Source organism: Phyllostomus discolor, chromosome 9 (assembly GCF_004126475.2).
Source record: "Phyllostomus discolor isolate MPI-MPIP mPhyDis1 chromosome 9, mPhyDis1.pri.v3, whole genome shotgun sequence".
NCBI lineage: Eukaryota > Metazoa > Chordata > Mammalia > Chiroptera > Phyllostomidae > Phyllostomus > Phyllostomus discolor.
Window position 1 is genome coordinate 55,282,364 of NC_040911.2, and position 23,651 is coordinate 55,306,014.

The following is a 23,651-nucleotide window of genomic DNA, read 5'->3' on the forward strand; positions in this document are numbered from 1 at the left end:
TGTGCTAGTGTTTATAGAAAACCCTATAGATTCTACCAAGAAACTACTGTATCTAATAAATTAATTTGGCAAAATGGTGGGTGGGATACAAAGTTAATATTAAGAAATCTAAGGTGTTTTTGTACACCAACAATGAAATATCAGAAACAGAAATTAGAAAAACATCCCATTTACTATAGCAAGAAAAAAAATACGTAGGAATAAACTTATTCAAGAAAGTGAAAGACCTGTACTCAGAAAACTACTGAACACTGAAGAAAGAAATTAGGGAAGACACATGTAAATGGAAGCATATACATTCGTGGATTGGAAGAATTAACATCATTAAAATGTCTATAGTACCCAAAGCAATCTGTAGACTCAATGCAATCCCTATTAAAGTATCAATGATATATTTAACAGATATAGAAAAAACATTTCAAAAATTTATATGGAACCATAAATGACCCTGAAAATTTTCAGCAATTGTGAGAAAGAAGAATGAAGTAGGAGGAATCACAATACCTGATATCAAACTGCATTACACGGCCCTGGTAATCAGAATAGTCTGGTACTGGCATAAGAACAGATACATAGATCAATGGAACAGAATAGAGAGCCCAGAAATAAACCCAAGAGAATACAGTCAGTTACTATTTGAATAAGGGGGCAGGAACATAAAATACAGTAAAAGTAGCCTCTTCAATAAATGGTTTTGGGAAACCTAGACAGCTATATGCAAAAAAATGAAACTCAAGCACCAACTTAAACCATACACAAAAATAAATTCAAGGTGGATAAAAGATTTAAATATAAGTCATGACACCATTAAAGTCCTAGAGGAAAACATAGGTGGGAAAATTTCAGATATCCCATGCAGCAATATTTTCACTGATACATTTCTTGGTCAAGGGATATAAGGGAAAGAATAAACAAATGGGGCTGCATTAAACTGAAAAGCTTCTGCATGGCTAAGAAAAACATCAACAAAATGGAAAGGGAACCAACTGTATGGGAACCACACTTGCCAATGATACCTTGGACAAGTGTTTGATCTCCAAAATATATAAAGAACTCACACAACTTCGTGCCAGGAAGAGAAGAAGTTCAATTAAAACATGGGCAAAAGACCTGACAGACAACTCTCCAAGGAAGTCATATAGAGGGCCCATAAACATCACTAGCCACTAGAGATGCAAATTAAAGCCACAATGAGTACCACTTCACACCACATCGGTCAGAATGGCCATCATAAACAAATCAACAAAGAGTAAGTGCTGGTGAGATTGTGGAGAAAAGGGAATCCCAGTACATTGTTGGTGGGAATGCAGACTGGTGCAGTCACTGTAGAAAACAGTATGGAATTTCCTCAAAAAACTAAAGATGGAACTGCCTTTTGATCTGGCAATTCCACTGCTGAGACTGTACCCTAAGAATCCTGAATCAACAACTCAAAGGAAGCTATGTACTGCAATGTTCATAGCAGCATTATTTATAATAGCCAAGTGCTGGAAACAGCCTAAGTGCCCATCAGTAAATGAGTGAATTGAGAAACTGGTACCTTTACACAGTGGAATACCACACAGCAAAAAAAAAGAGAAGGAGCTCCTACCATTTGTGACAGTATGGATGGAACTGGAGAGTATTATGCTAAGTAAAATAAGCCAAGCTGTGAGAGACAAATACCATATGATCTCACCTACAGTGAAATCTAAACAACAAAACTAACAAATGGTCAAAATAGAACCAGGGACTTGGAAATAAAGAACAAACTGACAGTGACTAGGAGTTGGGGGAAGAGAGATAACAGGAGAAAGAAGAGTAAGGGCCAAACAAAGGAACAAGAATAGAGGACTCATGGGAACAAACAATTGGGGGGGGGGATTGGTGGGAGATGGGGTTAGGATGAGCAATGGGGAAAAAGATGGGACAACTGTAACTGAATAACAATAAATTTTTAAAAAATGAGAAAAAATAAATGAAAGAAAAATAACATATCACAGACATATAAAAGATTGTAAGAAAATACTATAAACAACTATACGCCCCAAAATTGGATAACCTGGATTAAATGGATAAATTTCTAGAAACATACAATCTTCCAAAAACTGAATCAAGGAGAATCAGAAAACATGAATAGACCCATTACAGCTAATGAAATTGAAACAGTAAAAAAAAAAAAAAAATATGCCCAGCAAACAAAAGTTCTGGACCAGATGGTTTCATAGGAAAATTTTACCAAACATTGAAAGAAGAACTAAGACCTCTCCTTACCAAACTATTCCAAAAAACTGAAGAGGAAGAAATACTCCCAAACTGTTTTTATGAGGCCAGCATTATCCTAATTCCAAAACCAGATAAAGATACTACAAAGAAAGAAAATTATAGGCCAGTATCCCTGATGAACACAGATGATATATTCCTCAACAAAATATTGGCAATCTCGTCCCAGCAATACATTAAAAAGATCATACACCATGATCAAGAGGGATTTATTTCAAGTATGCAAGCTTGATACAATGTTTGCAAATTGATAAATATAATAATTTACATAAACAAAATGAAACATAAAAATCACATGATCATATCAATGGATGGAGAAAAAGCATTTGATAAAATCTAGCACTTATTTTTGATGAAAACTCTCAGCAAAGTGGGAATAGAGAGATCATACCTCAACATAATAAAGGGCATATATGAAAAACCTACAGCCAACATCATATTCACTTGGCAAAAATAAGAGTGTTTTCCTTAAGATTAGGAATAAGACAGCAATGTTTCTTTCACCAACCTTATTCAACATAGTACTGGAAGTCCTAGCCACAGCAATCAGAAAAGAAGAGGAAATAAAAGGCAGCCATATTGAAAAGGAGAAAGTAAAACTCATTTTTTGCAGATGGCACGATATTGCACATGGAAACTCTGAAATACTCCACCAAAAACACTACTAGACCTAATAAATGAATTCAGGAAAGTAGTAGGATACAAATTAATATTCATAAATTGAAGGTCTCCTTTATACATCAACAATGAACTATCAGGAAAAGAAAATAAGAAAACAATTCCAATTACAATTGTGACAACACAAATAAGGTACTTAAGAATAAATTTAACCAAAGAGGTAAAAGACCTGTACTCAAAAAACTATAGGACAGTGAAGAAAGAAGTGAGATATAAATTATTGGAAGCATATTTCATGTTCATGGATTGGAAGAGATAAACATCATTAAAATGCCTACACTACCCAAAGCAATTTATAGATTAAATACAATTCTTACTAAAAAACCAATGGTGTACTTAACAAATCTAGAACAAATTTTCCAAAAATTTATGTGGAAACAAAAAAGAGCCCAAATAACCTTAGCATCTTGAGAAAGAAAAACAAAGTTGGAGGGATCACAATACCTGATATCAAACTATACTGTAAAGCCACAGTAATGAAAACATCTTCATATTGGCATAAGATCAGGCATACTGATCAATGGAACAGAAGAGAGATCCCAAAAGTAAACCCATACCTTTATAGTCAATTAGTATTTGAAAAGGAGGCAAGAGCATAGAAGAAAGTAAAGACAGTTTCCTCAATAAATGGTGCTGAGAAATTGGACCGGTATATGCAAAACAAAAACAAACAATGAAACTAGACCACCACAACATACCATACACAAGAATAAACTGAAAGTGGATAAAAGACATAAATGTAAGTCATGAAACCTTAAGTATCCTAGAAGAAAACAAAGGCAGTAAAATTTCAGACATCTTGTGTAGCAATATTTTTGTGGATATATCTCCTAGGAAAAAAGAAAAAAAAATAAACAAATGGAACTACATGAAATTAAAAAGCTTCTGCACAGCTAAAGAAACAATCATCAAAATAAAAATGGTACCCACTGTTTTGGAGAACATATTTGGCAATGATATATCGGACAAGGATTTGATCTCCAAAATATGTAAAGAACTCATCTGACACAACACCATGAAGACAAACAATTCAATTAAAAAATGGGCAAAGGACCTGAACACACTTCTCCAAGGAGGACATACAGATGTCCCATAGATATATGAAAAGACATCACTAGCCATCAGAGAGAAAAAATTAAAACCACAATGAGATATCACCTCACACCTGCTAGAATGGCTACCATCAATAAATCAACAAACAACAAGTGCTGGCAAGGATGTGGATAAAAGGGAAGTCTAGTGAACTGTTGGTGGGAATGCAGACTGGTGTAGCCATGGTGGAAACACTTCTGGGAATATACCTACCCTAAGAATTCCAAAACAGCAATTTGAAAGGACATATGCACTCCTATTTCATAGCAGTGTTATTTACAATAGCCAAGACCTGGAAACAGCCCAAGTGTCCATCAGTAGGTGGGTGGATAAAAAATCTGTGGCACATTTACACAATGGAATAGTATGCAGCAGTAAAAAGGGAAACTCTTACCTTTGTGACAGCATGGATGGACCTGGAGATTATTATGCTAGGTGAAATAAGCCAGTCAGTGAAAAACTAATACCACTTGATCTTACTTTTATACAGAATCTAATGAACAAAATAGAAATGGGGGCATGGATGCATAGAATAGACAGAGAGCTGTCAGAGGGCAGGTAGAAGGGGGTATTGTATAAAACAAGGTGAAGGGGTTAGCTAAAGAACATATGGGGGGATCAAAAAACCCTCTAGAATTATTTATAAAAAATTATTTATAAAAATTGTGTATTTATTCTTACATGATTAAACTTAAGTTACCTTCAAATACTCTCCATTGATGCAAAACCATCAAATGGCTTTTCAATTGCTCAAAAACAGTTTTTGAACTCATTGATTTTGATGCCTTTTAGTGCTTCTGCCATTTTTTGTTTCACCTCTTGCACATCTGCAAAATGTTTCTCTTTGAAGACTTTTTTCATTTGGAGCAACAAAAAATATCACTTGGGGTGAGATTGGGTGAATAGGGAGGGTTGGCCACAGGGGCATGCCATTTTTGGTCAAAAACTGTTGAACACTCAGCATGGTATGGGCAGGTGCACTGCCATTATGAAGTGGGCAAATGCATTGACAGAGTCTTAAAAAAATTACTGAAGACAAATACAGCCTGTCACAACAATGCCAGCTGGCACACTGATACAGATGGGTTTCTAGAAAACAAACCTAAAGGTGGAAGCCTATACTACAAGGGGGTCACCCTCCAGAAGATAATTCCATTTTTTGGGTTCCCCCTCATGTATGCATAACCCATAGATACAGACAGCAATGTGGTGATGGTCTGGAGGAAGGGGGGTGGTGAGAGCTGAGTAGAGGTGGGCAAAAGGAGAAAAATGGGGACAACTGCAATAGTGTAAACAATAAAAATAAAATTTAAAAAATGGTTATTGTTTTAAGCCTTTGGGTTTTAGGATGGTTTGTTATGCAGCAAAAGCTAGTTGAGGCATTGCATTTGTGCCCTGAAGCAGGCAGTGCCCTTGAGGACTCTTTTTGAAAAGGCAGATGGTCCCCCTCATTTGAATACTGCTTTCATAGAACTGTTTGGCAGCCCTGCCCCCATGCCTGGCTGAAGTCCAGCCTGTTCTAAGGGACCTGAGCCCTCTGGTTCTTTAGAAGGGGCTCTGCTGACCAACACTGGGCACTCAGGAGAGTAACCAGGAAATGCATGTTAAATTCTCTGATACCTCTCATACCTGCTTTGGTACTCAGAAGCCCACCAAGAGTTCTTCCCAGGAAGCTTACCCACCCTCCCCATTCAAGTCCTGCTGGGCTTTTCTGCTCCTGCACTGGCATTAAATACAGTAGCCCACACATATTCCATACCACCTGGTTTGCTGTGGGCACACTGCTCCCTGCCCCAGTTGGCCTGGCTACCAGATACCTAGGAAGTGTGGTCTCCAGACTCTCACCTGGGCCCTCTGTCTGACTTGAGACCAGGGGCACTTTGCTAAATATTAAGCAAGCCTGCGGCATGAGCACTGCCAAATCAGAACAGACACCATGGATGTTCAACATCAGCCTATTCATGTCTTTAGCTCCTCTACATCATAGCACATGTGCATCTGTGCATACAGATGCACACCTGTGCACACCTACACCCACACATGTCCCATGGGACACTTTTAGTTCCATGGGATCATAGCAGCCAGTCTAACTCTTGTCCTGCCACATACCTATCATCCAGGTAGTGAGGGAGTACAACAGGGAGTTTGGATGAGCTACCCAATTAAGGTGCTCTGGCTAACTGGCTATGTTTTCTTTGGCACTTCCTTCCTTTACTGTGACTGAGTATCTTAGTGTTGGTTTCTGGGCCTCAGTTTCCACATCTCTACAATGGATCACATAGCTCAAAGTCTTCATCTCAGTTCATGGAGCTGACTGCAGCCTCCTGGACTGCAAAGGACCACAACTGTGAGAACTGTGAGCCTGAGTGGCAAGAGTCCCAGAGAGTGGCAACAGTAATGAATAGTGCCTGCCCTACTTGCTGCTCTTAGAAGCACTGAGGAGAGAAAGATGTGGCCATGTGTTGTTTTCTCTTACTCTGGATCAGCTTGAGGTTTTTGCATGCACCCTAATCCCTTCCTGCTTCCTTTTCTCTTGCCTCATCCAGATGGTGCCTCAGATCAAGAGGCTTCAGAAGTGGAGAAAGTTCCCCTGGCCTCCTAGAGGTCAGATGTTGCCCTGGGACTCTCCTGGGAACGTGTTCCTTACTGAGTTGTGCTGAGCAGAGTTGCAATCTGACAATTACTTTTGAATGGTTTGGTGAGTGTGTTTATTTTTCACTAGACCATCAGGTCTGTGAGGGCTGGACTGCCTGCCACTCCTCATGATTGTGTCCCCAGAACCTGGCAAGTGCTTATCACAAGTAGGCACCCAGCAAATATCTACTAGATGGATGGACAATTGCATGAGGGCTTCTGGGCTGGGGAACAGCTGGAAAGGGCTCCTGCAGTTCACAAACCCACCTCCTCTGTTTCTGAGGATGCTCTGGCTCTGCCATAATTCCTGGGCTGCGCCAGGGGCAAGAAATGTCAGTGAGCTGAGAGGGAGCCTCTAAGTGACAGGTGCTTCTTAGCTCCAGGCGTACCCCGAGCCCAGACTGAATTGGCTGTTCCAGCAGCTCTGTTTCCTGGGCTAATTGGGGATGGGGTGGGGGTGCCAGAGTTGGGGAAGCTCTATTCTGGGCTCAGAGCAGGCTGTTCCAGCAGCTCTGTTTCCTGGGCTAATTGGGGAAGGGGTGGGGGTGCCAGAGTTGGGGAAGCTCTATTCCGGGATCAAACCAAAGGCACTCAGGGCTCACTCACTCATGACAATGGTGAGCCAATCAAGTGTGTGTGTGTGTGTGTGTGTGTGTGTGTGTGTGTGAAGGGGTGGGGGAGATAGAGAAAGGGAGAGAGGTAGAGCAGGGAGTTTTGAGTGAGGCAGACAGAGATGGAGGAGATGGTATATGTGTGAATGTGGTATAGCTGTGTGTGTCTGAGTCTGTGGAGGCTTGTTACTGAGTTTTATATGTGCACTTGCACATGTATGTATTGTCTTGTATCTTTGTGTAAATGAGTACATTTGTGCCTGTGTGTGCCTATGTGTGTTTGTGTCTGAATCTGTGTGTCTCTGAGTACATGCTTTTACTCATATACTTGCTTCTGTGTATATATTTATTTCTGTGGCTGGTGTTTATTGCTTGTGAGTGTTAATGTGTATGTGTTTATGGTCTAAATGTGAGTGTGTGTATGAGTTTGAGAGAGAGAGAAGAGGACACTTAGTGAGAAATAAAGCTGTATGTTTTTGTATGTGTGTATGTATTTGGGACCTCTGAAAAGGTATGTGTATGAGTGAGATGTGCTTAGTGAGCAATGATTGAAGTGTGTGTTTACTGTGTGTGTGTTTGGCTATGTATGCATGTGCCTGTGTACACATATGTAGCACTGGGGATTTATCCTTGGTGTGGGGCTCCCTAAAAGTGGTAGATAAGAGGGCCATAAATTTCATTTTGGGTCCAATGAGAGCTCTCTCCTTTGTAGCTCCATCAGCTCCCTGCCAACCCAGGTACCCTGAGAAGGGACAGGCCACGCAAGTCATGGCCTCCTGATTTCTCAACACCTCCTCTGGGTTCATGCTTTATCCTGGCCCATCTACAGCAGTCCCCTGACAGGTATGAAGCCCAAGGCCTACATTCTGGACATGCACACACAGCTTCCGCTGACACCATTCAACTGGATAGTTGAGGGTCTTTTTTAGGATTCTGATGCCACACTGGGTCTTCCCATTGAGACTTCCTAGGAAGTCCCTCATTTCAGTCCTCATGCTTATCAAGTGGCTTATAAGACCTTGGTTTTTCTAGGTGATCATTTCATAAGACATGGCCACTTTGTGAATGAAAGGATGTGGCATGATGGTCACATGGAACAATAAGCACCAACCAGGACTGTCCCAGGCAACTGAGGCAGCAACCACCTACTGTATTGTGTCTGCCATGTGAGTGCCATCTCTGCCTCACTGAGACAGCCATGTGACTCTGCCCTCCTGGGGCTGAGGGAGTGGAGGGTGCACCACTTCTTCACACCACACTCACTTTGGAGACAACTGTTTTGCACTGGCTATGATGCCAGGCACTGGGGAAGCCAGGAAACACACCTACCCCTGCCCTTCTGGAGCTTATGTTCTAATGGGGGGTTGTGGGGTAGAAGGCAGAGACACTAAACAAATAGCAACACAAACATGAAATCCATCTGTGGGGAATACTATCAAGGGAATACAGTGCCATAGGTGCCAAGAGGATTTCTGTAAGGGCTCTGATGCCAAGAGGAGAGCAGGCAGCATGTGCAAGGCCCCCCTGGGCATGTACCTGCACAGGTTCTGTGTCTGGTGAGGGGGGGTAAGGCTGAGGAGGAAGATGGGATATTGGAATAGGGAGGGTATGGGAGGTTCTGAAAACTTTAGTGGTGCTCAACGTGGGACTCCTTTTTCCTCTGGCTCTATTGAGAAGGGAAATGTTGGGAGATGGGAAGGCCAAGAGGGGCAAATGCAGGGGCCTAGCATGACCAGGTGGCAAGGACAATGTTGGGATTGGAGGGAAGCAGGAGTGGGTGGAAAGAGGGGTGACCTCTTTTTAGGAAAGCGCCTGGACTTTTTGCTCATCATGCAGGGTCCAGCTACACTAGCTGTTTGGAACATTCCAGGGTCTAGTTTGGAAACATGAGTTGGAGCCTGTCTGGGATGATCAGGAAATGGCCCTGGTACAGAGGGACAGAGAGGACTCTCCACAAGCTGCCAGAGTCCAGGCCATATTCAAGAATTGAACTTTGTAGGACTTTTCTAGATGTCCTTCATATTTCCATTGCCAAAGGCATCATGGGTGAGTGAGAGGGAATTTTTGCTTCCCCAGGACAGCCCCACAGGCAACTTAATGGCAGCACAATGGGCATTCCCTCCCCAGTCTACATGCTGGGCTCTAAGCTCCACAGAAGAGAGGGGCAGGGAAGTCTCAAGGACCAGGAGGAGCACAACAAATCAGGAGGGCCAGGCCTTCCCCACAGAGCTGGCCAGACTGTGTTGATTGTCATAGCTGGGGCCCATTTCAGCCTCAGTCCTCTGGAACACTCTTGTCCAGTGGGGCCTAGAGGCTTGCAAGCTCTTTGAACCTAGTATACTTACTGGGCAGATAGAAAATTTGGGCCCTGGCCTGGGCAGCACCAGGCATGGGAAAGGGCTTTTCAGTAGACTCTGTGGTGTGAAGGATGGCTGCTAGGAGCTCTCAGCTGTCCCTTCTCCCATTTCCCCAGGCTGACAGGACCCCCTTGCTAAGAGGCCTCTGGAAATTTGGGGCTTCTCTACTCCCTGGGGATGAAAGGTATCCTGTGGCCCACCAATGATGGATTGATAAAGAGTTCAAGATTCAAGATTCCAGTCCACTTGTCCAGGTGGGACTGCTCTGTGCTATTCAAGCTCCATTCCTACAGGATCTGGTGGAGGCAGAGGCAGCTGAAACCCTCTCCCTCCCAGCATCTTTTTCTGTCCTTTCCCTTCCTCACTCCCCTTCTCCCTCAGCAAATCACCAGTAGCAGATCCCATGGAGTCTTCTCCTAGGAAAACTGCCCGGCTGCCTGACACTATTTGTTTCTCAGATAAAATAAGGTATGAACACATGGAAGGATGAGCTTGTTTAGGGCTGCACAGGCTCTGAAAATGAAGCTGGGGGGAACTTCAGTGGCACTGCCACTCTTCACAGGAGAGGAAAGTCAGGGAGGGTAAGAGTGGAGCCACCCAGGTGTCCCAGCAAGGTCAGAGATTGGTCTTTAAGATTCTTGTCCCCTCAAAATAACCTCAGTATTAAAAAGTGAAAAAGCATTTCTTTGATCAGTGTTTAAAAGGGAGAAGGAAAAAATGGAGAAAGGGGAGCAGAGCTCAGGGAAGTCTGTGCCTTTGCTGCATCTAGAGCTGACTTTGGGAAGAGCTAATGGGAGGGAGTCCACCTTGGGAGATCCAGTGTCTAGGATGTCCTGGCAGAGGCTGGAGGAGGCCTAAGAGTGCTGGGCTGTGGTCCTACCTCACCATCCCAGCCTCCTGCCTCCTCTACCAGTGGTTTCTATACCTGCACCTTGAGACCCTCCAGGCATTGCAGGGCTCCTTGTTGGGAGCCCAAAGCTCAGCTGTTACCCCACCTGTCCAGTGGATCAGACTCCTGGAGGCTGTCTGTCTTTTGCAAAACCCAACTTAATGACAATAGAGCTGTTCTGCCTCCTGGGTTAGGGCCTTAAGCAAGCCAATGGCCTGAGTAATTGCTCAGAGGCACCCCCTGCATGCATAGCAGCAGTACCTGTTGTCCTTAGAGTTCACCCTGCCCCTGTTAGCCAGGACCCTTGTGCTCCACCAGAACCTCTTTGAGTCCCTGGTTTCTCCCTGTAAATTGGGGTGGTGGTATGACAATAAGGCCCAGGTTGTAGGGCTTTTGAGTAAATAAGTTTTCTGTGAATAGCTGGGTACCTAGTACTCACCCATATCAGCCATAGGTGACCATATTTTCCCTTCCCTGCCTCTCTGTGATCCACTGGGAGTGTTGTGAGATGGCCCTGGTGACAGATTCTACAGAAGTGACTTATGAAATTAGCTGTGAATTGGGCAAGGGCTTTTTTTTTCTCCCTATGGGGTAGGACTTCATTGAACTAATGGGGAAAATGTGGCCCAGGTAGAAGGACTTCTCCAAGGCTCCAGGCCTCCTCCCCAAACACTGGTGACCTGCTTGCAGTTCCCACGAGAAGGATAATCTGGTCTTGTGCCCTGCTTGGAACTGTCCTCCCTTGGAAAAACCCTGCCAGTATGCTCCAGGCAATGCAGGCATTTGTGATGCCAGTGCTGACTCCTCATTGACAGGCAGGCCTGGGGAACAGACCTCAGCAATCTCCCCTGTACTGACAGTTATTGCCCCAGATAAGAGCAGAATAAACAAAATCATTTAATGCATTTACCAAAAACTGTTCTCTGTTTATAGACACCATGCCAAGCAGCATGGTCCCCTTCAGCATGCATAAAGCTGGCATGCTGGGCATGGGACTCAGCTACCTGGGCAAACCCCTCTCTTAATGGGCCTCAGTTTCCTCACCTGTAAAAGGAGCAGTCCCTATTGGATGGTATAGAAGGAACTGACATTTTTTGAATCGACATGTGAGTACATGCAGCATGTGTATGTGCATGAGTGTACATGTGTGTGAACACATACACACACAGAGCCTCCATTGAGGAAGTCAACTGTCAAAAACTGTTTTAAAATGTTACCTATTTATTTGGTTTGTTTGCACCCTATCTCCTCTATGGCTTTATAAATATTTATTAATTGTGGTTCAGTGACATTTCCTGGGAGGAGGTGAGAAGAGGGGGATATCAAAGAGGAGCTAATAGGCTGAGGGAGGAAAGGCAGGCCCTAGACCCAGTGGTGGGTGAGGAGGGAACCAGGGGTCAGGGCTCTCAGGAGACTGAGGGGCTCTAAACTTAGAGACGTGACCCAGGGACCCACAAGCTTGGATTTGAAAGTGGGACTCAAAGTTCAGAGCATCAGGTGAAGATGAGTCAGGCAATGAGAACTATGTGACTTCTGTTACTGCCCAGTGACCATCCACATAATTATTAAATGCCAACAGGGCACTGTTTTGAGTATTCACTTATTTAATATTTACAGACAACTCCATGATGAAACTACTCATCTCCCCATTTTACACATAATGAAACCAAAGCACTGGGTTCAGTTACCTGCCCAAGTCATGAATTTTTAAAAAATATTTTATTTATTTATTTATTTATTTTTAGAGAGGGAAGGGAGGGAGATAGATAGAGAGAGAGAAACATCAATGTGCAGTTGCTGGGGGTTATGGCTTGCAACCCAGGCATGTACCCTGGCTGGGAATTGAACCTGCAACACTTTGGTTCACAGCCTGCACTCAATCCACTGAGCTATGCCAGCCAGGGCTTCAAGTCATGAATTTTGAAGCACGGAGCCAGATATGATTCTCAGCAGCTAATGGCAGAGTTTCAGTGCATCATTTCCATCTTTAACAATCATTTCTTAAAATCCATTCCAAATGTGGAAGCCCTGATCTCGCTCCTGAGGCAGCAGAGATGACCAAGACCAAGACCTCAATCTGGAGAATCTCAGGATCTCCTGTGGTAACCAATGGCCAGTCAACCCAAGAATGCTACTGTATGGTGGGTATTCAGATGGGAGCACTGGATCAGGTAGCTTTTGCTGCCTGAAAATCCACCCCCAAACTTTGCAGCTTAAAACAACTACTACTTATTTAGCTCACAACTCTGGATTGGCAGTTGGTTTGGACAGTTCTTGCTGGAATCTCTGGATCTAAGGTCTCTGCTGGGATGGGGGGATCTCTCACAGTTTGGCAGGCTATCCTGGGCCATCACATGCTGGTCTCAAGGTTCCAAAAGCAAAACTTCTTGAGTCCTGGGCTCAAAACTAGAATAATATTGTTTCCAGTGTATTCTATTAGCTAAAGGAGTGGAGAAATACACCCTTGTTTTTTATGGGAAGAGCTGCAAAATCACATTGCAGAAGCATGGTTGAAAGAGAAAGTGAGGCTTGGGGCCATTTTTGTAATCTACTATACAGATCACATACAATTATGAAACTATAGAGCGAAGTGGGAAGAGGGTTGTTGCTGAAATCAGTTTAGGACATAATTGCATTGGAAGTGTTGATAGGATCTACAACAGAAAGTAACATGAAACTTTGGAGATGTGGGGTCCAGATTGGTCTTCTCAATGTGACTTCTCAAAGGGCAGCATTCACAGTCCCCCAATGCCTGCTGACCTTTTCTGTGCTGACTGGTTCCTGAGTAGCCTCTTCCCACATGCCAGTGACCTCTGAACCTGTGTTCTGCCTGCTGAGTCAGATGTCCATTCACTTCTGACACCAAAGTGAGAGGACAGTGCTAAAACCCAGCTCTCCTGAGTCCTACATGAGCCAAGGACACATGGACTTTGGAATCAGGTGCTTTGTGTCCAGCTCTCTGTCCTGTTCCACACCCACTAAAAATCCTTACAAATTTCTCTGCCTCCGTGAGGCTCAATTACATTATCTTTAAAGAAGAGGAATGATGTCTCCCTTCCGGGTCCATGTAAGGGCCTGATGGTGTTTGCATGACTCCTGACAAGAGATGGCACAAGGGTATCCCAAAACCTTCACCTCCCACATCTGTGTGGGTACAGTCAGCCAGTCCCCTTACTGTAAACCTTGCCTCAGTTCTTCCCCTCGCTGTCTCTTTGTTCTGTACCTTCAGCAGCCACCTCACCCATTCACCTTGGGTTACTCTATCTTCTGGATTGATGGAACTTTCCCTCTTTTTCAGCGATGGGGGTTGTCAATGAGGGGGTTGCCAGATAAAGAACTCTAAGCTAGATTTCTATTTGAAATCAAAATCAGTATATATTTTTAGGAAAAGTATGTCCCATCCAATCATTCATTATTTTTATGAAATTCAGATGTAAGTGGGTACCCTGTGTTTTATTTGCTGAATCTGGCCATCTTGGGAGAGGTGAGAGCTTCTGCCTTGCCTGGTGTTGCAAAAGCTGACCACACAGTCTGAACTGCATGATAGCTACTCTTATTTTTTTCTTTTATTGTTGTTCAAGTACACATGTCTCCATTTTCCTGCCACCACTTTCTCCCATGCCACTCACCCTCACCTCCCACTCTCAATCCTTTTCTCCTTTGGATTTGTCTATGTGTCCTTTATAAATATTCCTTGGCCCTTCCCCTATTTCCCCCCATTATTCCTCTCCCCCATCCCTCTGGTTACTGACAGCTTTATTTCAATCTCTCTGGTTATATTTTGCTTGCTTCTTTCTTTTTGCTGATTATGTTCCAATTACAGGTGAGATCATATGATATTTTTCTTTCACCACCCAGCTTATTTCACTTACTAAAATGCTCTCCCATTCTACCCAGGCTGCAGAGAAGGGTAGGAGATCCTTCTTTCTTTCTGCTGTGTAGTATTCAGTTGTGTAAATGTACCACAGTTTTTTGATCCACTTATTTACTGGTGGGGACTTAGGTTGCTTCCAGCACTTGGCTGTTGTAACTTGTGCTGCTATAAACATTGGGGCAAGTAGGTTCCTTTGAATCAGAGATTCAGGATTCTCAGGTTACAGCCCTAAGCAGTGAAATTGCTGGATCAAAAGGTAGTTCCATCTTTAGTTTTTTCAGCAAATGCCTTACTGTTTTCCACAGTGGCTGCACCAGTCTGCATTCCCATCAACAGTGTACTAGGGTTCCCTTTTCTCCACAGCCTCACCAGTACTTGATTGTTGATTTGGTAATGATGGACATGCTGACTGCTGTGAAGTGGAATCTCATTGTGGTTTTTATTTGCATCTTGCTGATGGCTAGTGATGCTGAGCATCCTTTTATACATCTCTGGGCCCCCTGTACACTCTCCCCCCCCCCCCCCCGCTTTAGAGAAGTGTCTGTTCAGATCCTTTGTCCATTTTTTAATGGTTTTGTTTGTCTTCCTGGAGTGGAGTCAGGTGACTACATGGAGATCAAACCCTTGTCTGAGATATCGTTGGCAAATATATTTTCCCATATACTTGGTTCTCTTTTCATTTTGCTAATGTTTTCTTTAGCCTTGCAGGAGCTTTTTATTTTGATGAAGCCCCATTTGTTTATTTTTTCCTGTACGTCCCTTGCTCTAGGGGATATATTAGTGAAAATATTACTGCATGGAATATCTGAGATTGTCCTGCCTATGTTCTCTTCTAGGGTTTCTATGGTGCCGTGACTTATATTTATGTCTTTTATCCACCTTGAATTTATTCTTGTGTATGGTGTAAGTTGGTGGTCAAGTTTCATTTTTTTGCATTCAGCTATCCAGATTGCCCAACGCCATTTGTTGAAGTGATTTTTACTTCATTTGATGCTGCTGCCCCCTTTGTCAAGTATTAACTGACTGTACTGACATGGGTTTACTTCTGGGCTCTCTACTCTGTTCCATTGATCTATGTATCTGTTCTTATGCCAGTACCAGAGTATTCTGATTACCATGGCCCTGTAATACAGATATCAGGTGTTGTGATCCCTCCTACTTTGTTTTTCTTTCTCAAAATTGCTGAGGCTTTCCAGGGTAATTTATGGTTCCACATAAATTTTTCAAATGTTTGTTCTATATCTGTGAAAAGTGTCATTGGTATTTTAATAGGGATTGCACTGAATCCATAGATTGCTCTTGGTATTATGAACACTTTAGTTATGTTAATTCTTCCAATTCATGAACACAGTGCATGCTTCCATTTATTTATGTCTTCCTTAATTTCTTTGTTCAGAGTTGTGTAGTTTTCTGAGAATAGTTTTTTTACCTCCTTGGTTAGGTTTATTCCTAGGTACTTTATTTTTCTTATTGCAATAGCAAGTGAGACTTTTTTCTTTATTTCTGTTTCTGATATTTCATTGTTGGTGTATAAAAATGTGTTTGACTTCTGAATGTTGACTTTGTATTCCGCCACTTTACCAAATTCACTTACTAATAAGGTCGAGTAATTTTCTGGTGGAGTCTCTAGGGATTTATCTGTACATTACCATGTCATCTGCAAACAATGGCAGTTTTGCTTCCTCCTTTCCAATTTGGATGCCTTTCATTTCTTTTTCTTGTCTGATCAACTGTGGTTTGGACTCACAATACTATGATGAATACAGGGGGTGAAAGTGGGCATCCTTGTCTTGTTCCTGATCTTAGTGGGAAAGCTTTTAGTTTTTGTCTGTTGAGTATGTTGTTGGCTGTAGGTTTCTTGTATATGTCCTTTATCATGTTGAGGAAAGCACCCTCTATACCCACTTTGCTGAGTGTTTTTATCATAAATGGGTGCTGTACCTTATCAAATGCTTTTTCTGCATCTATTGATCTGATCATGTCTTTTTTGTCTTTCCTTTTGTTTATGTGATGTATTACATTTATTGATTGTGAATATTGTACAATCCTTGCATCCCTGGGATGAATCCACTTGATCATGGAGTATGAGCTTTTCAATGTATTGCTGGATGGGTTTTGCCAATATTCTGTTGAGGAGTTTGGCATCTGTGTTCAGCAGCAATATTGGCCTGTAGTTGTCTTACTTTTTGCATCTTTATCTGGTAATGGGATTAGGTTGATGCTGGCATTGTAAAAAGAGTTTGGGAGTCATCTGTCTTCTTGGATTTTTTGGAATAGCCTGTGAAGCTAGGGATTAACTTTTCCTCAACTGTTTTGTAAAATCCTCTGTGAAACCATCCCATCTAGGGCTTTTGTGTGTTGGGAGTTTTTAAATTACTGCTTCAATATTTTCAGCTGTTATTGGTCTGTTCAGGTTTTCTACTTCTTCATTCAGTTTTGGAAGATTATGTTTTCTAGAAATTTGTCCATTTCACCTAGGTTTTCAAATTTCTTGGCATCTAGTTCTTCATAGCAATTTCTTACCATCTTTTCTATTTCTGTGGTATTAGTTTTAACCTCTCCTCTTTCATTTCTGATTGTGTTTTTTGGGTTCTTTCTGTTTCTTTCTTGATGAGTCTGCTTAAAAGCTTGTCGATTTTGTTTATCTTTTCAAAGAACAAGCTCCTGGATTTAGTGAACCTTAGAATTATGCTTGCAGTGTCTACGTCATTTAATTATCCTGTGATCTTAGTTATTTCCTTCCTTCTCAATGATTTGGGCTGTCTTTGCTTTCCTCCTTCCAGTTCTCATTGATATAGGGTCATATTTATATTTGAAATGTTTCTGTCTTTTTTAGGTAGACCTGTGTCACTATGAACTTTCCTCTCAGGACTGCCTTCACTGTGTCCCATAGATTTTGGATTGGTGTGAGTTCATTTTCATTGGTTTCCAAAAATATTAGCAAAATGAAAAGGGAACCAAGTGTATAAGAAAATATATTTGCCAATGATATCTCAGACAAGGGTTTGATCTCCAAAATATATATTGAGTCACCTGACTCACCCCAGGAAGACAACACCATTAAAAAATGGACAGTGGTGGAAAAATGGCAGCATTGTAGGAAGGAGGGTATTCCTTTTCCCCTATGCATGGGAGAGAAACTGGCTGATCTGCGGAGGAACAGAGCAAGGGGCCAACAATATCGCAACATTTATGAAAACAGGACATCAAAAATTATAGCGGACATTCAAAATCCAGATGGTAAGGAGACTGCTTCAGGATAATAAGGGCCTAGGGATCAGCTCAGAGACCAGGGAGGTTGCAGCCCCCAGGTCCCGTGCTCCTGGGTCTGCCTCAGGGCATCCAGGTGAGCAGAGTCACCGCTCCCTCCCCGGGCAACAAGAATTGAGCAGCACTGGAGGAGGCCTTGTCGCTTGAAGGCACAGAGAGGGGAGTGAGACTGAGAGACAATCACACAAGAGCTGCGAGCACCCACACATAGCCCTGGGAAGAGTGAGTGCCCCAGCCTTGCACGACCAAGAGCGGCCTGGCCCTGCACCTGTGCCCCCAGCCCGGTGAGAGTGTGGTTCTGTGGAACACCCAACCCCACAATCCTGAACAAGGAAAGGGCATGGGCATTCCCGGGTTTCTGGAGCCTGTGGTGGTGAACTCAGGGAAGCACGCACCCCTTCAGGACTCCCGAATCTCACACAGTGAACCCAGAAAAGATGCAGGCGCTTCACGGGTTCCTGGAGCCTGCAGCAAGGAAATTGGGGGAAGGGCCACAACACCTCCTGCAGCAAGGAAATTGGGGGAAGGGCCGCAATACCTCAAGATCCTCGAACCTTACACCTTGAACCTGGAAAAGATGCAGGCACTCTGCCCGACCCTGGAGCCTGGGAGACCACGGCAGTGAGTTCCAGAGAGCGTGATTGGGAGCGCCCATACACACAGCCAGGGCCCTGTGGAGAGACATCAGATAGGCTCTGGGGAGAGCAAGGGGCTAGCCCTGGGGACAGTAAGCCAGAGACTGACTGAGTTCTCACTGGGAAGAGTGAAAAGCATTCCAATTGCCCCTCAGCCTGCTGAAGCCAGCAAGATCAGAAAAACTGGTTTGGCCAGTTAGAAACCAACATGAGGGGTTTTTGTTGTTGTTGTTGTTGTTGTTGTTGTTGTTGTTGTTGTTGTTGTTTTGGCTGTTGTTGTTGTTTGATTGTTTGATTTTATCTTGTTTTTTAAGTAACTTTATTTTTTAATTCTTATTTTTATATCTCTCAATTCCTTATGTTTCTCTTCCTTTCAGCCCAGTGTTATGCCTTCCACTCCAAATTTATCTCTCCTGCATTCCATCTTCTGCTTTTTTTCTTTTTTTTTTTTGAGCCAGCAAGTTACTGCAATTTTTTATTATCTTTTTCCCAACTTTCTGACATTTTTAATTTAATACTATGTTGGTATTCTCTTTCTTTCTGTATAATCTTATTTGCTTCACTAGTTATACTGTTGTTTGATAGGTTTCCCCTGTTATCTCATTCATAGTGTGTTGCTAATTTACTGTCATTCATTTATGTTACATTAGTACAACACTCAAGGTTCTATACTCCTTACTCTTGTTATCCAGATCTCATAGATTCTGCCACATGATTATTGCTTTACTGTAAATAAGACCTATTTCATACCACAGTAAATACACAATCATAGCAAGCATTTTCTCAGATCACAAGGGACTGAAACTAGAAACCAATCTGAAGGAAAAAAACACAAAACACTCAAAATCATGGAGATTAAATAGCATGCTATTAAACAATGAATGGGTCAAGAATGAAATTAGGGAAGAAATCAAAAGGTTTTTGGAAACAAATGAAAATGAATTCACAACAACCCAAAATTTATGGGACACAGTGAAGGCAGTCCTGAGAGGAAAGTTCATAGTGATACAGGCATACCTAAAAAAGATAGAAATATCTCAAACAAACAACCTAAACCTACATCTACAAGAACCCGAGGAACAAAAACAAAGACAGCCCAAACCAAGTAGAAGGAAGGAAATAACCAAGCTCAGAGCAGAATTAAATGACATAGAGACTAAAAGCACAATTCTAAGGATCCATGAATCCAAGAGCTGGTTCTTTGAAAAGATAAATAAAACTGACAAGCCTTTAAGCAGACTCATCAAGAAAAAAAGAGAGAAGACCCAAATAAACACAATCTGAAATGAAAGAGGAGAGATAACAACTGATACCACAGGAATACAAAGGATTGTAACAAATTACTATGAAGAACTATATACCAAGAAAATTGAAAACCTAGGTGAAATGGACAAATTTCTAGAAAAATAGAATCTTCCAAAAGTCAATGAAAAAGAAGCAGAAAGCCTGAACAGAACAATAACAGCAGATGAAATTGAAGCAGTAATAAAAAAACTCCTGACACACAAAAGCCCTGGACCAGATGGTTTCACAGGAGAATTTTATGAGGCATTTAGAGAAGAGCTAACCCCTATCCATCACAGACTATTCCAAAAAATTTAAGAAGATGGAAGACCCCCAAACTCTTTTTATGAAGCCAGCATCATCCTAATTCCAAAACCAGATAAAGACACAACGAAGAAAGAAAACTTCAGGCCAATATCACTGATGAACATTGACGCTAAACTCCTCAACAAAATACTGGCAAACCTCATCCAACAGTACATTACAAAGATCATACACCATGACCAAGCGGGATTCATTCCAGGGATGCAAGGACGGTGCAATATTCACAAATCAGTAAATGTAATACATCACATAAACAAAAGCAAAGACAAAAACCACATGATTATATCAATAGATGCAGAAAAAGTATTTGATAAGGTAGAGCACCCATTTACGATAAAAACACTCAGCAAAGTGGGAATAGAGGGAGCATTCCTGAACATAATAAAAGCCATACATGAGAGACCTACAGCCAACATCATACTCAATGGGCAAAATTTAAAATCTTTTCCACTAAGATCAGGAACAAGACAAGGCTGTCCACTTTCAGCACTTCTATTCAATATAGTACTGGAAGTGTTAGCTGGACAATAAAATGAAATAAAAGCCATCCAAATCAGAAAGGAGGAGACAAAACTGTCACTGTTTGCAGTTGACATGATAATGTACATACAAAATCCTATAGACTCGGGCAAAAAGCTGATTGACCTAATAAATAAATTTGGCAAAACAGCGGGATTCAGAGTCCATATCCAGAAATCAAAGGCAGTTTTGTACACCAACAATAAAACAGCAGAAGCAGAAATCAAGAAAAAAATCCCATTTGAAATAGCAAAAAGAAAAATAAAACGTCTAGGAATAAACCTAACCAAAGAGGTAAAAGACCTGTATTCAGAAAACTACACAACTCTGAGGAAAGAAATGAAGGAAAACACAAACAAATGGAAACATATATCATGCTCATGGATCAGAAGACTTAACATCATCAAAATGTCTATACTACCCAAAGCAATTTACACATTCAATGCAATACCTGTTAAAGTACCAATGGCTTATTTCACAGACATAGAACAAACACTTCAAAAATTAATATGGAACCATAAATGACCCGGAATAACTGCTGCAATTTTAAGAAAGAAGAGTAAAGTAGGAGGGATCACAATACCTGACACTAAACTATACTACAAGGCCACTGTAATCAAAACAGCCTGGTACTGGCATAAAAACAGGCACATGGACCAATGGAACAAAACAGAGAGCCCAGAAACAAGCCCAAGTCTCTATGGTCAATTAATATTTGACAAAGGAAGCAGCAACATAAAATGGAATAAAAATAGCCTCTTCAACAAATGGTGTTGGGAGGACTGGACAGCTACATGCAAAAAAATGAAACTCGAGCACCAACTTACACCTTATACAAAAATAAATTCAAGATGGATAAAAGACTTAAATATAAACCGTGACACCATTAAAGTCCTAGAAGAGAACGTAGGTAGGAAAATCTCAGATATTTCATGCAGAAACTTTTTTACTGACATGCCCCCTAGAGCAAGGGACATAAAGGAAAGAATAAACAAATGGGACCTCATCAAATTAAGAAGTTTCTGCACAGCTAAAGAAAACAGTATCAAAATAAAAAGAGAACCAACTGTATGGGAAAACATATTTGCCAATGATTCCTCAGACAAGGGTTTTTAAGCTCCAAAATATATAAAGAACATACACGAATCTACTCTAAGAAGACAAGCAACCCAATTATAAAATGGGCAAAGGACTTGAACAGACACTTCTCCAAGGAGGACATACAGAAAATCCAAAGACACATGAAACGATGCTCAATATCGCTAGCTATCAGAGAGATGCAAATTAAAACCACAATGAGATACCACTTTACACCAGTCAGAATGGCTATCATAAACAAAGCAACAAACAACAAGTGTTGGAGAGGTTGTGGAGAGAAGGGGGCCCTAGTGCACTGTTGGTGGGACTGCAGACTGGTATAACCACTGTGGAAAACAGTATGGAACTTCCTCAGAAAACTGAAGATGGATCTGCCTTTCGACCAAGCAATTCCACTGCTGGGACTATATCCAAAGAACCCTGAAACACCAATACAAAAGAACCTTTGCACCCCAATGTTCATAGCAGCACAATTTACAATAGCCAAGTGTTGGAAGCAACCTAGGTGCCCATCAGTAATGAATGGATCAAAAAACTGTGGCACATTTACACAATGGAATTCTATGCAGCAGAAAGAAAGAAGGAGCTCCTACCCTTTACAACAGCATGGATGGAGCTGGAAAGCATTATGCTAAACAAAATAAGCCATGTGGTGAAAGACAAATACCATATGATCTCACCTTTACCAGGAACCTAAACAACAAAACAAAGAACAAGCAAAATATAGTCAATGACACTGAAATAGAGGACATGTTGACAGTGACCAGTGGGGAGAGAAGAGGGAATATCAGAGGAGAATAGGAAGGGTTTACAGGAACAAATTTAAAGGACACATGGACAAAAACTAGGGGAGGGTAGTAATGGAAGGGAAGTGGGGAGGGATGGGTGGGTGGGCTCGAACGGGAGTAAAAAGCAGAAAACTGTACTTGAACAATGATTAAAATAAAATAAAAAAACAATGGAGAAAGGACCTGAACAGACACTTCTCCAAAGGGGGGTGGGGGAGAGTGTACAGGGGGCCCAGAGATGTATAAAAGGATGCTCAGCATCACTAGCCATCAGCAAGATGCAAATAAAAACCACAATGAGATTCCACTTCACAGCAGTCAGCATGTCCATCATTACCAAATCAACAATCAAGTACTGGTGAGGCTGTGGAGAAAAGGGAACCCTAGTACACTGTTGATGGGAATGCAGACTGGTGCAGCCACTGTGGAAAACAGTAAGGCATTTGCTGAAAAAACTAAAGATGGAACTACCTTTTGATCCAGCAATTTCACTGCTTAGGGCTGTAACCTGAGAATCCTGAATCTCTGATTCAAAGGAACCTACTTGCCCCAATGTTTATAGCAGCACAAGTTACAACAGCCAAGTGCTGGAAGCAACCTAAGTCCCCACCAGTAAATAAGTGGATCAAAAAACTGTGGTACATTTACACAACTGAATACTACACAGCAGAAAGAAAGAAGGATCTCCTACCCTTCTCTGCAGCCTGGGTAGAATGGGAGAGCATTTTAGTAAGTGAAATAAGCTGGGTGGTGAAAGAAAAATATCATATGATCTCACCTGTAATTGGAACATAATCAGCAAAAAGAAAGAAGCAAGCAAAATATAACCAGAGAGATTGAAATAAAGCTGTCAGTAACCAGAGGGATGGGGGAGAGGAATAATGGGGGGAAATAGGGGAAGGGCCAAGGAATATTTATAAAGGACACATGGACAAAGCCAAATAAGGTAGATTGGAGGATGAGGAGCAGGAATAGATAAGCCTGGTGGGTGGTTGGTTAAAACTAGAAGATCTTTACTAAAACAACAAATAATTAATGAATTAATTAACAAACCTCAATTCTCAACTAATAATTAATTGATTAATGAAAATTCCTATTTTTTTTACGTATGCTTGTATAACTATGAACTTCCATCTCAGGACTGCCTTTTCTGTGTCTCATAGCTTTTGGACTGTTGTGTGTTCATATCCTCTTTTTTCCAGAAACTTTTTGATTTCTTTCGTCATCTGATTATTAACCCATTCATTGCTGGATAGCATGCAATTCAGTATCCATTAGTTTCAATATTTTTGAGTTTTTTTCTTGAGTTTTGTTTCTAGTTTCAAGCCCCTGTTGT